Source organism: Strix uralensis, chromosome 5, assembly GCF_047716275.1.
Source record: "Strix uralensis isolate ZFMK-TIS-50842 chromosome 5, bStrUra1, whole genome shotgun sequence".
In the NCBI taxonomy this organism is placed as follows: Eukaryota; Metazoa; Chordata; class Aves; order Strigiformes; family Strigidae; genus Strix; species Strix uralensis.
In genome coordinates this window covers 32,355,854-32,370,412 of record NC_133976.1, presented here as the reverse complement: position 1 = coordinate 32,370,412, position 14,559 = coordinate 32,355,854, and positions in this window count along the sequence as shown.

Sequence of the window (14,559 nt, the reverse complement as noted above, 5' to 3'; positions counted from 1 at the left end):
AACCAGCAAAGAGAACATAGTTACGCCACCATATAAATCCATGGTTTACCTACCACGTGACTACTGTGGTCAGATCTGATCCCCTGATCTTCAAGATGTTAGAACTGGAAGGGATTTGGAAAATGGCAGCAAGGATAATTAGATGGAAGGGCTTGCATATGAGGATTGACTGGGCAGATTAGCGTTCTTCAGCCTTCAGAAGTGGCCATGGGGGCGGATATGCAGAGGCCTACAGAATCATCAGTGGTAATGAGCTAATGGGTGGGGATTGACTGTTCACTGTCTTTTGGGCTACAAGGACCAGTCAGTTCCAGAAAAACAAAGAAAATAAGCTGTTCTTCATGCAAGAGATAGTAGATTTACAGAAATTGCAAAAAAATAGGATGGTGACAAGACCATGAAAGAGATTCAGGGTGAAACTGGGCACATCTTGGAAGAGTTTTCTGTTGGGGTTTAATAAACAGATAAAGCTCTTCAAGATCAGGAATTCCGTGAGCAGAACATATTTGGAGCTGGGGGGAGCAGAAGGGAAAAACACCAGATGTGCTTACTCTGTGCTAACCTTCCCAGGTTACTGGAACGGTTGGAGACAGAGTGCTAGACTTGAAGGACCTTTGATTTGAGCTAGTGCAGCCATTCTGATGTTTTAAAACTCAAAATCCCATACTATATTTGTTTGTTAATCATTCTGTTACTTTTTGTGATCACCTTCCAGCTTGTTAATATGTCTTCTTCTAGCAAGTGTAGTCTTGCAGGTGCATTCCTGCTCAGCTCTATGTGAAGGTCTCTGTGCAGATGCCATTCTGTCTTCTGTCACTCTTAATTCTCTTTCAGTAAGTACTCTTTTCAGGATGAATTCTGACTGCATGCTTAGTGTTATTCATGAATGTTATTAATGTTCTTTATTAGAAGAACAAACTTTTGTCTTGTTCTCTTTTTCACCTATATTGGTAATTTTTTAGGACCTATACTAGTGCACCTGCTCTTCTGAGAGCTAGATTATAAAATCAATGGATAACTGTAAATTATGCAATCTGAATTATACAGATCAGAATTAAAGAGAGAATTAAGGAATTAGATCAGGATAAAAGAAAGGCAGATATATTTAAGAGAACAGTATAAGAAATTGAGTCTTACTTGCATTCCTCATCTTTTTTGTTACGGTTTGCTGTGAAAATGTTTATGCAGGAGTATAGAAAATCCAGAACAGAGATTTGTTATATATCATGTGCCAATTTGACACTCACTCCTGGCTTGTGAAGTTAGACTGTCATTGAGAAGGTTTGGTCAGTGGACTATTATTACCTAAAATGACTTCAGCTAATTTGCAGAGGCTAGCAGTCAAGATGAGCTGCAGCTTCCTCAGTTAGTTAAGGTACTAGTAAGATATTTTCAGAAGTCCTTATCATATATATGTCTTAGAATTACATTCGTATTTCATTCTCCCTGAAAAGCTAAATATATGAATAAAAAACCTTCTCAGAAAAGATACCCTGAGTTCAGATCCCCTTTTATAAATTATCTTCTACTTAGTTTTACAAAGCCTGGCGATTGTTCAGGGACATCTGAGATTGTCACCTCTTTTTTACTTGCTTCTATACAAACTCATATAGACACATGCCAACACACACAGAGTACCTTGTGCTGCTGCATGGTTGCTGTCAGGCCTTCTAGTTGCAGTGCAACACTGCGCTCTCTGAGTCTATACTTCTGTGATGCAGAACTGTAAGCACATACAGCTACGATAGCTGTGAGATATGGGGCGTGCAGTCAGATCAAAGGGTGTTCTGTCCTCCTTGCCATCCAGAATTAGTGTTTGTTTTGAGAGAGTGCCAGAGCAATGGTGAACTGCGTTCCCAGAGACACAAGTATGTCCTAACCTGGGAATGCTGGAACAGGGGTGAATCCTAGCACTCAGTGCAATAATGCTGTGTCAGGAAGGATTTCTGACAACAGATTTTTTTTTCCTCTTAAGTTTCAGTTATTTATCACAAGCTGTAATTGTAAGAAGTTAATCCTCAAGGCATAGGAGGGAAGTCAGTGTTTACCAACCCTGTAGCTAATGATATACTGGCAGGGCTCAGAATGTTTTTACTCAGCATAGAACAGCACAGTGACCACAGTACAGACCTGGAAGACAGACAGCAAACTTTGCTTTAGATAAGCAGACAGCTCCAAGGGCGGGATTCTTTGGAAGTACATTCAGGGTTGCTATTGCCTGCTCTGTACTGTCTTTTTAAAAGACTCAACCTCAAAGTCATCATCTGGATGAGGGGAGGAAAAAGTTTCAACTATGGCTTCTAGAAGAGTTCCCTAGCAGAGATTAGGAGGTTGGCTGGAAAGAGGGATGGTCACTAGTCTCTGCATGCTGGGGGTAGGTATATCAACTCTTCAACTCTATTTATCCTTGAGACTGGAGCTATTTACAAAAATGAGCAAGAGAGATGACTGAGAAACAAAACTAAGCAAGGATCCACTGATTTATGGTGACTGCCAGTTCTTCTGGTTACTCAGAACAAGACTGGTGTGGTTTAAGAAAAGCCCTGCAAGTTTGGTCATAGTGCTATAAGTAACTGTGGGAGTCTGGAAACTCTTCAAGCAGAGGTATAGATTGTCCAGTGAAGAAATGGGTGATGGCTGCCTTGACTTGTTTTAGTTTAATAGAGGAAGCTTTACATGAAAGGACTTCTATGATCTAATTTTTCTTTCCTTGGACAAAGGGTACATGAATAATTCCGTGTACTGGAGGATCTAAATACAATGACTGACTTATACGGGAGTTTGGGCAGTTCAGGGCCTTTTCTCAAGGGCATTGTAAATTGGCCAGAGTTACTTCCATGTAAACTGTGGTGGAGAACTCTCAGGTCACTGCAGACTGATGGGGCCAGAAAATTTGTGAGTCACAGGGAACAAGGTTGGGAACTGACAAGTCAGCTGAATATCAGTCAGCCTCTGTCTCATCAGCAGGACTGTATACATTTATGAACACTGTAATTATCTGGAAATGCAGGCAGGTGATTACAAGTATCTCCTTACAGCAAGTTTTTAGGAGAATACATCTGTTAAAAAAGATGAAAAATGGAGGTGAGGCTGGCAGTAATGTGATGAGGGGGGGCTAGATCCTGTCATTGCCTCCCTGCTGGATACAAACTGTTCAGGAAGGAGTCTGCGCTCTACTGGTACTTGCTGGTAGCTCTCAGGTTAGTTAGTATTTAAATCACCTCCTTGGCACCATGCTTTTCTTCCTGAATGGCAAGGATAGTAATTTTGTCTCCTTTCTGATTGTCTTTTAGTGGAAAAAGAAGCATACTTTTTAGGCAATACATTTCATGTGGGGTCCACCTAAATAGCAGTAGGGGCAGGAGCCCCTGTCTAGGGCAGGTTTCCTCCAGTAGCGTTGTTGCTGGGTTTACTTACAGAACTTCTCCCAGGCATAGGAGACCACTCTCAGGTGCCCTCATCTGGCTGTGTAAGTTATGCAGAAGACCTTTGGCCCCTTCAGTCTTCATCAAAGAGCCAGCAAAGACAGCTAATTCCAGCCTGAATGCCTGCCTTGACAAAGGAGCCTGAGAGTGGGAGGTGGTGTACGTGGGTGTACAGCTGGCCAGGAAGAGATATGGAAAGGTTCCAGAGACTTGGAGAAAATTCTTTCAAAAGGTCACATCTTTTCAAAGAATTGGATTATCTATTTTAAAGAAATCTGTGTAAAATGAAAAGGAGGATTGTTTAATTCTTCATTTTATTATAAACTAATGCTTTTCCTGAGGGAGATACATTTCCTTCTATAAAAATTAATAGCTTTCCTTAGCACTTCAGTGAAGAAAGGAGAAATATCCTCAGTACTTCCAGATTTGCACTCTGGCCTAATGAGAGATTAAAACTGGGTTCCGAGCATGTTTTCATACATAACTTCATATGTTCCTAGTAGTTTGCCAATCCTGTTCAGTTTAGAAGGACCATTTGAATGAATCAAGTTGGTTGCTAAGGCTGTAAGCTAGGAACTGATCCAAAACAAGGAGGTGGTCCAAACACTCCTGAACTTTCTGGCAAGACTAATTTAAAAACTTTCTGGAATCAAGGGTATGACCTGGCAGACGATGGGAATCGCAACTGAGCATTCAGCAGCAAACTCTTCAAACGTTTCAGGCACAGCTTTACTGCCAAGTCTCTTTATCAACTTTAGAGATATTCTACCTTCAAAAGACAACGAGCCATACATGGATTTAAAATGCTGAAAGGTAATATTGAAAAAATCGATTTTTCTCAATCCCATACTGCAGCTTCACACACGCATAGAACATACAGTGCATGTGCACAGGCTTCAGCAGCATTCTCAGAATACAAAGACCCCCAGTCTGAACAGTGCCAGCACTGCCTTGAGGGTAGTCCAAGGAGATGGGTTAGAAATGGAGTTGCACTGTTTTTCTCTTCCTGGTTTCTGGAGATCAGCCAGACCTTGGCATACTTGAAAGCAATTAGGAAAAACAAAACAAAACAAAAAGCAGGTCAATGTAACAATGCTGAGAGCCTGGCACAGGCCACTTATCATCTAAATTAACCTTTCACACCGTTTTTTGATAAAGTTGCTGTTGCCCTACTAAGACAGCTTCAGTTTTTCTCTTCTCTGTGAGGAGAATCTGGGACCAAATGTTTGTTGAGGCCAAGCCAGAAACAAAGAGAAGGGAAAACACGAATGTATTCCTGGAGGGCAAGGTAAGAGTCAAGCTGGGGCATCCTGTCTCTGGAAGACTTAAAGCACAAGCTGTTACAGTGAGGAATAAACCTGGCGTGCCTGTGAGTACTGATAGCCAACTCTGCCTGCATTTTGTTCTTTTCTGTCCATGGCAGCTAAAATCAACGTGGCATAAGAAAGGCAATGAAGCAGGAGCTTAACTAATTACTGAGTCTATGCTGGTGAAGCCGCCTTAGTTCGTCTAACCCTGCACTCTCCGTAGTGGCATTCTGCTGCTGCCACATCTGAAAAATGTGAACTGCCAGAAGCGCTCTTTTCTTACATTAGCAAAGAGGTTATTGATGTAGCCATATTAACTGGAGGAGGAATGGGAGAGGGACGTGGGTGAGACTCCGCTAACTTGTCTCCATAGACAGTTACATTGGCAGAAGGACACCAGCTTTCAAAGTGAAAGTTGAAAACTGAAGGACAATAAGAATTAAAACACATAGCATTTGCTGTTTTTATGATAAAACGATCACTTTTTTTACAGATGGAATGGGAATTTTTAGGTCTCATATATGGTTTTGCAATGTTGTTATCCAGTTACAAGTTGTAAAATTTAAAATCAGGACGTAATGTATATCACGTTTTGCAAAAAGTCTGAAAAGCTGAAACTCCAGGAAAGCAGCATTTTTAACGTTTTACCACTGGATGGAGACAGCACTCTAAAACTTCTGAGTGATTGCTAATGGGACTGTAATGAAATCCCTTGCGGTAAAGAGATTGAATATATTAGTAGACTGCAGCAACAAACAGTGGAGCACCAGCTAGATTTATGGCAGAAAATGTATTGAAGAAACATTCTTTAGATTTGTGCTTGACCTACTTTTATGGTGAAAAAAGAAGAGATTTAGTTTAAAAAAAAATTAATTCCATTTCTCTTTACATACACATAAAGCTGTAATGATACAGACCAGCAAGAAACAAGGAAAGATAAAGTGAAGCGTTCTGGGATCCTCTTGTTTGTTTTTTTTTTTTTTTCCCAGGTAGCAGTATATTTCTCCTGACAGGAGCATCCTTCAGCTTTGTGGGTCTGGCCTTAAGTGCTCAATGCTGCTGGTAGCCACTGAGGTTGCTCCAGCAATAGTTGCAGTGGATATCTTGTTTGGAGTGGAGATGCTTCCCTTGCTCAAGGACAGTGGGGAGGAAGTCACTGGGTGGGAAACAGCAGCAGAAGCAATTCCCACCAGCCTGCAGGTTGGTAGGAAGATCTTCAGAGATCACTGCAGTTTCAAGGGCAAGAGTACAGATGAGGGACCTCTATCAGGCTTCATTTCTCTCCTCACATATGTTAAGGCATTTTTATACATTTTCTTCCCTGTTTGCATGTGTGTGTATGCATGAGAGAGAGGGAAGGAGGGAAGTCCTGCGGTGGTTTTTAGCCCAGTCTCTTACATAATCACACTGTGCTTCTCTGTTGCCAGCGACAGAGCAACAAATTTGAATTTGTTGAATGAAATAAAGATGAATTAAATGAATTAAAAGATAATTATGTTCTTATAAATTTTGTGGAAATAGGCAGCCAGATAGATGGAAGAAGACTCTTGAAGTGTCCTGACTAAAGCAAAGGCTGAAGCATGAGCTCATGTATTAGAGAACTCACTCTGGAGAGAGCTCTTATAAGTGCCTTTTCGCTGGGAGAAGCTTTAATCAGTTTGCAATCAACCACAAGATAAAAAAAACATAGGCAACCAGACTTCATCAGTTCAATAAGCACTAGAACTTCTTTTAAAAAGCAACAAACAGAAAAGTTGACCCACTCCATTACCATATCTCCTCTGCCTCCAGGTCACAGAGTCTACACAGAGTTTAAAAGCTGAGAATTTTCACAAGTAAAAGCAGCCATAAAGAAAATATCCACTGAAGCTGATTTTTCATGTATGTGCTTGTTTTATTCAAGATATGTATTTTCAGACAGCTCTGACCTTGCACAGTGGTTACTGGAGTGAAGCTATTTGGTGAAATGGCATGGGGAAGGGAAGTTGAACATAAGAGTGTGACAGCTGCTAATGTATGCCTGTCACTTTTGTTCCTTGAATACAATATCAGTTGGATCAATTATATGCTGATTTACATGAAAATGTCTTCATTTTCTCTGAAACCAAGGTTTCAAGTGTAATTCCTTTGCCTACAGCCAAGTTTGATATTGATCTTCAAGGCTAGATCCTTAAAGGTATTTAGGTGTTCTACTCCTCAGTGAAATTCTCTGCCTAACTTCACCATCCAGGATTCCTAGGGAGAAGTCTGGTTCTGGGATGATAAAGCTGATCAGTTCGATGAGCAGAGTCCTGAAGTACTACAGACACAGGCACAGACAGTGATTAGGATTTGTTTGCAGTGACAGACAGATGTTTGCAAACATGTGCCTTGTTATTATTGAATTGCTCAGCTATTGGATATGTACCCACCTCATCTGTTATTCATCTGGTATGTTGTTTTTTGTAGAAAGAGGTGAATACAGAAAGTCTTGAAAACTAGCTTTTCCTATGTTGTGAGAGCACTCTGACTTGCAGAAGGCTTAGATTAAAGGGAACCAGACTCAGTTTTCCTGCCTACCATACTTCTTGCTGGTATTGAGGAAAGCCCTGATGTGGAGCTGGTCAGGGAGTGCCAGTCAGTGCAAAATTATGGACTGTGGCTGTGGTCAGGAGTAACAGACTTTATTTCAGAGGAGAAGCCCTCTAAGGAAAGAAATACGTCAAAAGCCAAACTCTGCTCTAGGTGCTTGATATGGGAGCAGGAAGATTTACTGAGTGGCATTAAGAGGCTGGACTTAGACATGAGAAATGGAAGGAGAGGCAGGCCAGGAACATCAGGAGTACGTGCTTATAGCGGTGATGAGCATAGATGTGCTGTAGATACATTACAAAAATTATGTGCAGGATTGGTAGAGGCAATACCAACACCAGGGCTCTGAGCAGTGAATAGCATGGGCTCAGCCCTTGGTGATGGTGAGACATGAGCAAAAGGCTCTGGGGAGACCTTACTGCTGCCTTTCAGTACTTAAAGGGGGCTTATAAGAAAGATGGGTACAGACTTTTTAATAGGCCCTGTAGCCATAGGACAAGGGCTAATGGTTTTAAATTAGAAGAGGGTAGATTCAGACTAGATACAAGGAAGAAATTTTTTACAATGTGGGTGGTGAAACACTGGAACAGGTGGCCCAGAGAGGTGGTAGATGACCCGTCCGTGGAAACTTTCAAGGTCAATCTGGTAGGAGCTTTGAGCAACCTGATCTAGTTGAAGACATCCCTGCTCATTGCAGGAGGGTTGGGCTAGATGACCTTTAAAGGTCCCTTCCAACCCAACCCATTCTATGATTCTATGAAATATTGTAGGAACCTGTGGGTGATTAGCCATGACAATTAGCATGGCTTTGAGTATTTGACATGTTTCATTTTCCTAATCCCTCTTCCCTGCTCCCATATTGGTGGTTGTTTTATGGGTATGTATGATTTGACCAAACAATCTATCAGTTTCCTCTTCCACTCTGCTTCATGCAAGAGCTTGCAGCTCCACAGGCACCACGTAGGGCACCACAGAGTGGTCAAACATGCTGGTTTTGCTATGTGGGCTTCTAGGTGACTGTGGAACAATGTCCCACATCCCTCTGAGTGTGCACTCCACCATCGCTCCCCAAGTGCCAAAGGCAGAGCTGAATGTTCTCTCAGTTCTCTGCTGTTGGATGTTGCTTCATGACACGCAAGCATCACAAACCTTCACTCTGACAACTGGCTTTGCAACTGGTTAGCCAGAGCTGAGTAATTCTTTGGGCTAACCAGTCTGTGTAGAGGAGAGCATGTACTTATATACAGGTATGGTTTCTTTGCTGATCCATGCCTGTGCTGTAACACTGGTACAAGTGCCACATATAGACTTATGAAAGTTTCCCTCCTCATAAGGAAGATCAGAGATCATGTCTATAAAACAGGGGTAACTTGCCATTCACTGCTCTTTCTCCTGATGTAGACATGCTAGCAAATGACAAACAAGGAGGAAGACCAAGGTCCACCAAGGCTGGGTCATTCTAGACCAGGTATTAAAACCAGTTCTAAAAAGAACCCCAGAAGAGTCACTGTAGTGGGTGACTCCATTCTGACGGGTACTGAAGGCCCCATATGCAGACCGGACCCGCTTCAAAGGGAAGTCTGCTGCCTCCCTGGGGCCCGTGTCAAGGACCTCACGGCAAAACTCCCCGCTCTAGTGAGACCCAAGGACTACTACCCTCTCCTGGTTTTTCAGGTAGGTAGTGATGACATTGCCAGGAGAAGTCCTAAACCAATGAAGAGAGATTTCAGGTCCTTGGGGAAAGTGATTAAGGGGTCGGGGGCACAAATTGTGTTCTCCTCCATCCCTTCAGTTGGGGGGATGGATGAAGAAGAATACCGGAGAACTCAACAGATGAACTTGTGGATCCAAGACTGGTGTTACCGTCAGGGCTTTGGATTTTTCAATCATGGGTTGGTATACAAGACCCCAGACCTTTTGGCATTGGATGGGAAGCACCTGTCCTAGAGGGGGAAAAGGATCTTGGAGCAGTAGTTAGCTGGGCTCATTGACAGAGCTTTAAACTAGATTTGAAGGGGGAAGGGGGCAAAACATCAGCCCATCTGAAGTGCATGTATACCAATGCACGCACCATGGGTAACAAAGAGAAGGAGCTTGAAGCCATGATGAAATAGGAAAATTATGATGTTGTGGCTATTACGGAAACATGGTGGGATGTCTCCCATGACTGCAGTGCGCCTGCTGATGGCTACAAGCTCTTTAGGAGGGACAGACAAGGAAGGAGAGGTGGTGGGGTGGCACTGTATGTTAGGGACTGTTATGATTGCTTTGAGCACAAGTGTAGGGAAGACAGGGTGGAGTGTCTTTGCGTTAGAATCAGGGGCAAGGCCAACAGGGCAGATGTTGTAGTAGGAGTCTACTATAGGCCACCCAACCAGGACAGAAAGGTGGATGAAATATTCTATAGGCATTTAGGAGAAATCTCACGATCACTTGCCCTTGTTCTTGTGGGAGACTTTAACTTCCCAGACATCTGCTGGAAATACAACACAGCAGAGCGGGACCAGTCCCAGAGATTCCTGGAATGTGTGGGAGACAACTTCCTGACGCAGCTGGTGAGTGAATTGACCAGAGAAGGTGCCCTCCTGGACCTCCTCTTTGTGAACAGAGAAGGACTGGTGGATGATGTGGCGGTCAGAGGACGACTAGGGCACAGCGATCATGAAATAATAGAGTTCTCTATTCTTAGAGAGGCCAGGGGAGGGCTAAGCAGAACTGACATCCTGGACTTCCAAAGGGCTGACTTTGTCTTGTTTAGACACCTGCTTGAAAGGATCCCTTGGGAGACGACCCTGAAGGGTATAGGGGTCCAGGAAGGCTGGGCGCTATTTAAGAAGGAAGTGTTAATGGCTCAGGAGGAGGCAGTCTCCAGGTGCTGTAAGAGAAGCCGGTGACAGAGAACACCACCCTGGCTGAACAGGGAGCTTTGGCTGCAACTCAGGGAGAAAAGGAAAGTTTACGGCCTTTGGAAGAAGGGACTAGCCACTCACAGTGATTACAAAGAGGCTGTGAGGCTATGCAGGGCAGAAATCAGGAGGTCTAAAGCCCAGCTGGAAATTACCCTGGCTTCAGCAGTCAAGGATAACAAGAAATGTTTCTGTAAGTACGTCAGTAGCAAAAGAAAGACCAGGGAGAGCCTCCATCCCCTGCTAGATGCAGGAGGAAACATGGTAACAAGTGATGAGGAGAAGGCTGAGATCCTTAATGCCTTCTTTGCCTCAGTCTTTAATAACAAGACTAGCTGTATTGAGGGAATCCAGCCTCCTCAGCCAGAGGACAGAGACTGGGAGAACGACCCCCCCGCAATCCAGGAGGAGACAGTCAGTGACCTACTGCATCACATAGACATACACAAGTCTATGGGACCGGACGGGATACACCCGAGGGTGCTGAAGGAGCTGGCTGGGGTGATTGCCAAGATGCTTTCCATCATTTACCAGCAGTCCTGGCTGACCGGGGAGGTCCCGACAGATTGGAACCTGGCCAGTGTGACGCCTATCTATAAGAACGGTCGGAAGGATGATCCAGGAAATTACAGGCCTGTCAGCTTGACGTCGGTGCCCGGGAAGCTGATGGAGCAGCTCATCCAGAGTACCATCATACCACACATGCGGGACAACCTGATGATCAGGCCCAGTCAGCATGGGTTTATGAAAGGCAGGTCCTGCCTGACAAACCTTATCTCCTCCTACAACAGGGCGACCTGCTTATTGGATGAGGGAAAGGCTGTGGATGTTGTTTACCTTGACTTCAGTAAGGCCTTTGACACCATTTCCCACAGCATTCTCCTGGCAAAACTGGCTGCTCGAGGCTTCGACGAGCACACGCTTTGCTGGGTAAAAAACTGGCTGGATGGCCGGGCCCAAAGAGTTGTGGTGAATGGAGTTAAATCCAGTTGGTGGCCGGTCACGAGTGGTGTCCCCCAGGGCTTGGTTTTGGGGCCACTCCTGTTTAACATCTTTATTGATGACCTAGATGAGGGGATTGAGTGCACCCTCAGTAAGTTTGCAGATGACACCAAGTTGGGTGGCAGTGTTGATCTGCTCGAGGGTAGGGAGGCTCTGCAGAGAGATCTGGACAGGCTGGAGTGATGGGCTAAGGCCAACTGTAGGAGTTTCAATAAGGCCAAATGCCGGGTGCTGCACTTGGGCCACAACAACCCCCAGCAGCGCTACAGGCTTGGGGAGGAGTGGCTGGAGAGCTGCCAGTCAGAGAGGGACCTGGGGGTGTTGATTGACAGCCGGCTGAACAGGAGCCAGCAGTGTGCCCAGGTGGCCAAGAAGGCCAATGGCATCCTGGCTTGTGTCAGAAATAGCATGGCCAGCAGGGACAGGGAAGTGATCTTACCCCTGTACTCGGCACTGGTGAGGCCGCACCTCGATTACTGTGTTCAGTTTTGGGTCCCTCACTACAAAAAGGACATTGAATTACTTGAGCGTGTCCAGAGAAGGGCAACGAAGCTGGTGAAGGGTCTGGAGCACATGTCATACGAGGAGCGGCTGAGGGAACTGTGGTTGTTTAATCAGGAGAAGAGGAGGCTGAGGGGAGACCTCATCACCCTCTACAGCTACCTGAAAGGAGGTTGCAGAGAGCTGGGGATGAGTCTCTTTAACCAAGTAATAAGTGATAGGACAAGAGGTAATGGCCTCAAGTTGCACCAGGGAAGGTTTAGACTAGATATTAGGAAGTATTTCTTTACAGAACGGATTGTTAGGTGTTGGAATGGGCTGCCCAGGGAGGTGGTGGAGTCCCCATCCCTGGAGGTGTTCAAGAGTCGGGTTGACATAGCGCTGAGGGATATGGTGTAGTTGGGAACTGTCAATGTTAGGTTAACAGTTGGACTAGATGATCTTCAAGGTCTTTTCCAACCTAGATGATTCTGTGATTCTGTCAAATGCTTGAGGAGAAGGAGGAATTTTTCATTAGCATCATAAACTTCTAACCCATAATGTGGGATTTCAAATCAATCATACTTGGTTCCTCCTCAGCTTCTGCTTCCTTCAGCCTGGGCCAGATCCATCAATTGTGAAAAGCTTTCCAGTCTCACCAAATGACCACTCCACATGATTAATCACTCAGTCCACAACCATAAAGAGATCTGCCAGATCCCTAGCTGTCCCATACCTTCCAAACAGTCTCAACAAGGCAGCATGCCAGACTGATTAAGAGGCTTGCTATGGCAAACAGGAAAATCTCTGATTTTAGTTCCAGGGGAAAAAAAGAAAAGAAAAAACAATTTTTCACACAAAAAAGCTAACCACAGGTTTTTCTTACAGCCTAGGATATGTTGACATGTATGAATATCGTGATTTTGCAGACAATCCTGTAGCATACAGACATCTGCCAGAGCAGTCATACCAGTTACTCTTTCTGTTCGTATCCTGTGTTGGACCTAGATATGTAAGGCCAGTTTTCCTCTCATAAGTGGAAAGGGAGAGATGGAGACCCAGTAATATCTAGTAACTTCCTGCTTAAAGCAATCCCAAACAGTAGGGTAGGTCCTACTGAATCAGTGACATCCAGGGAATTTATCTTACTTACAGGCCCTCCTGCTTTGCCTTGCACTGGATCTTCATGTCATTTATTAGGCAGTGTTATCACTTCAACAGTTTCTGCATGGTGAATGATGAAAACATACCCCTCACTGTGCCTAGTGGCCCATGGGACATAATAGCAGGACAAGATTCTTGAAAACCTCCATGTCACAGCAATAGTGAATCTGGATGCCCAAAGAGTATCTGAATGCCCCTGAGAATTCAGTTTTACTACACAAGGACTGAATATACATTTTTGTTTCAATTAGAATCAGGTGTATAGTTTTGATGCACTTGCAAACTTACTCTCCTGGCTGAGTTTTAGAGCCATTCCAAATCTTTTGTAACAAATTTTGAGTTGTCCGTGAACCTCCAAAGTGAGATCATCATTGTCCCTTGAACTGGACATAGATACTGAGAAGTCTCAAGCTACCAAAGTATTTTTCCTAAACGTGCTTTTTCTCTGATTTGAAAGCTTTGAACGAAAATATAATTTAATTTTATTGGTATTTTACATGAAAAGTTCACCTTAAAAAAAGTGATGTCAAATTATGAGTACAGTTGCATTCTGAATTTTTTTTGTAAGGAAGAAAGTTGCGGTGTTGGAGACATATAATCCAAAGCAGCAGGTGGGATATTTTTTGTTTTTTCACCTTGGAGTGGTCAATTGCCTCCCTTAAAATAAAGGATTTAAAATTAAACCAGAGATAAATCTTGAACTCTACCTAGGGAATAGCATATATTAAAAAAGCATAAAGATTATTGTAAAGTGTTTCAGTCTGGCTCACAGCAAGTTCCCATGCTTTTTCATGAACCTATTAAATGATTTAATTTGTTAAATATGCCTCTATTCATATATAAATTGCTAATCACATAGGGTGTTTCCTCTACTTTGTCTAAAACTATGCAAAGTGCAAATGTAGGCATGTTGTCCTGTGTGATGTAGGATTTCTGCTGATGCCCTGCTTGCTTGCTTTAATGCTGTTACTTTTCACTGGTTGTCATAGCCTCCTGGTGTTGTGTGAGAAATGCAAGAAAAACAGCAGCCTGTGTGCGGGTCCAATGCATGGGAACAGACCCATCCACAGAGAAATACTTATTTACTAAGAAGTGTTTCTGTTCAGTGAAACTGGATGTTTAGAGGTATGCTAAGGGAAGAGGTAAGAGGAGTAGGGTGTGCTCAGCACACACACAGAGCTCTGGGACTGCCAGAAGAGAGATCAGACTGAGTATGACCTTGGCTGCCTTAAAGACCCTCTTTGTGTAGGCTTTCTGCTAACAAGAGGTAATGACAGCTGTTCCCAGGGTAAATGGTGAAGAGTACTTCGGGAATGAAACATCTACTGAATGTTATTTTCTGATTAGTGCCGTTAAATAATCCAGCGAGATTTGTAGCAGTATTATGGTTTCCACTTGTCACTTAAAATTATGGCAGTATCATTGCAAAGGAGGAAAAGTTCCTGCTGTATTAGTGACTCATATTTCTACTGCAGGAAGAGGAATTAAACCACCAAGCTCACCAGTCATTCTGCCTCTGACCAGGCATGTTGGTATTCAAAGAGTCCCAGGATGATAAGATTATCTTTTCAGAGACCATGGCACCCTCTCCTTTCCTGACAGAGCCCACTCATTGTGAAGCCCGCTCAGAAATGAGTCATTGGTTAAAAACTATTTTTTAAGTAATCCTCAACTGCCATACACAAAGTAAGGCACTCCATTCTG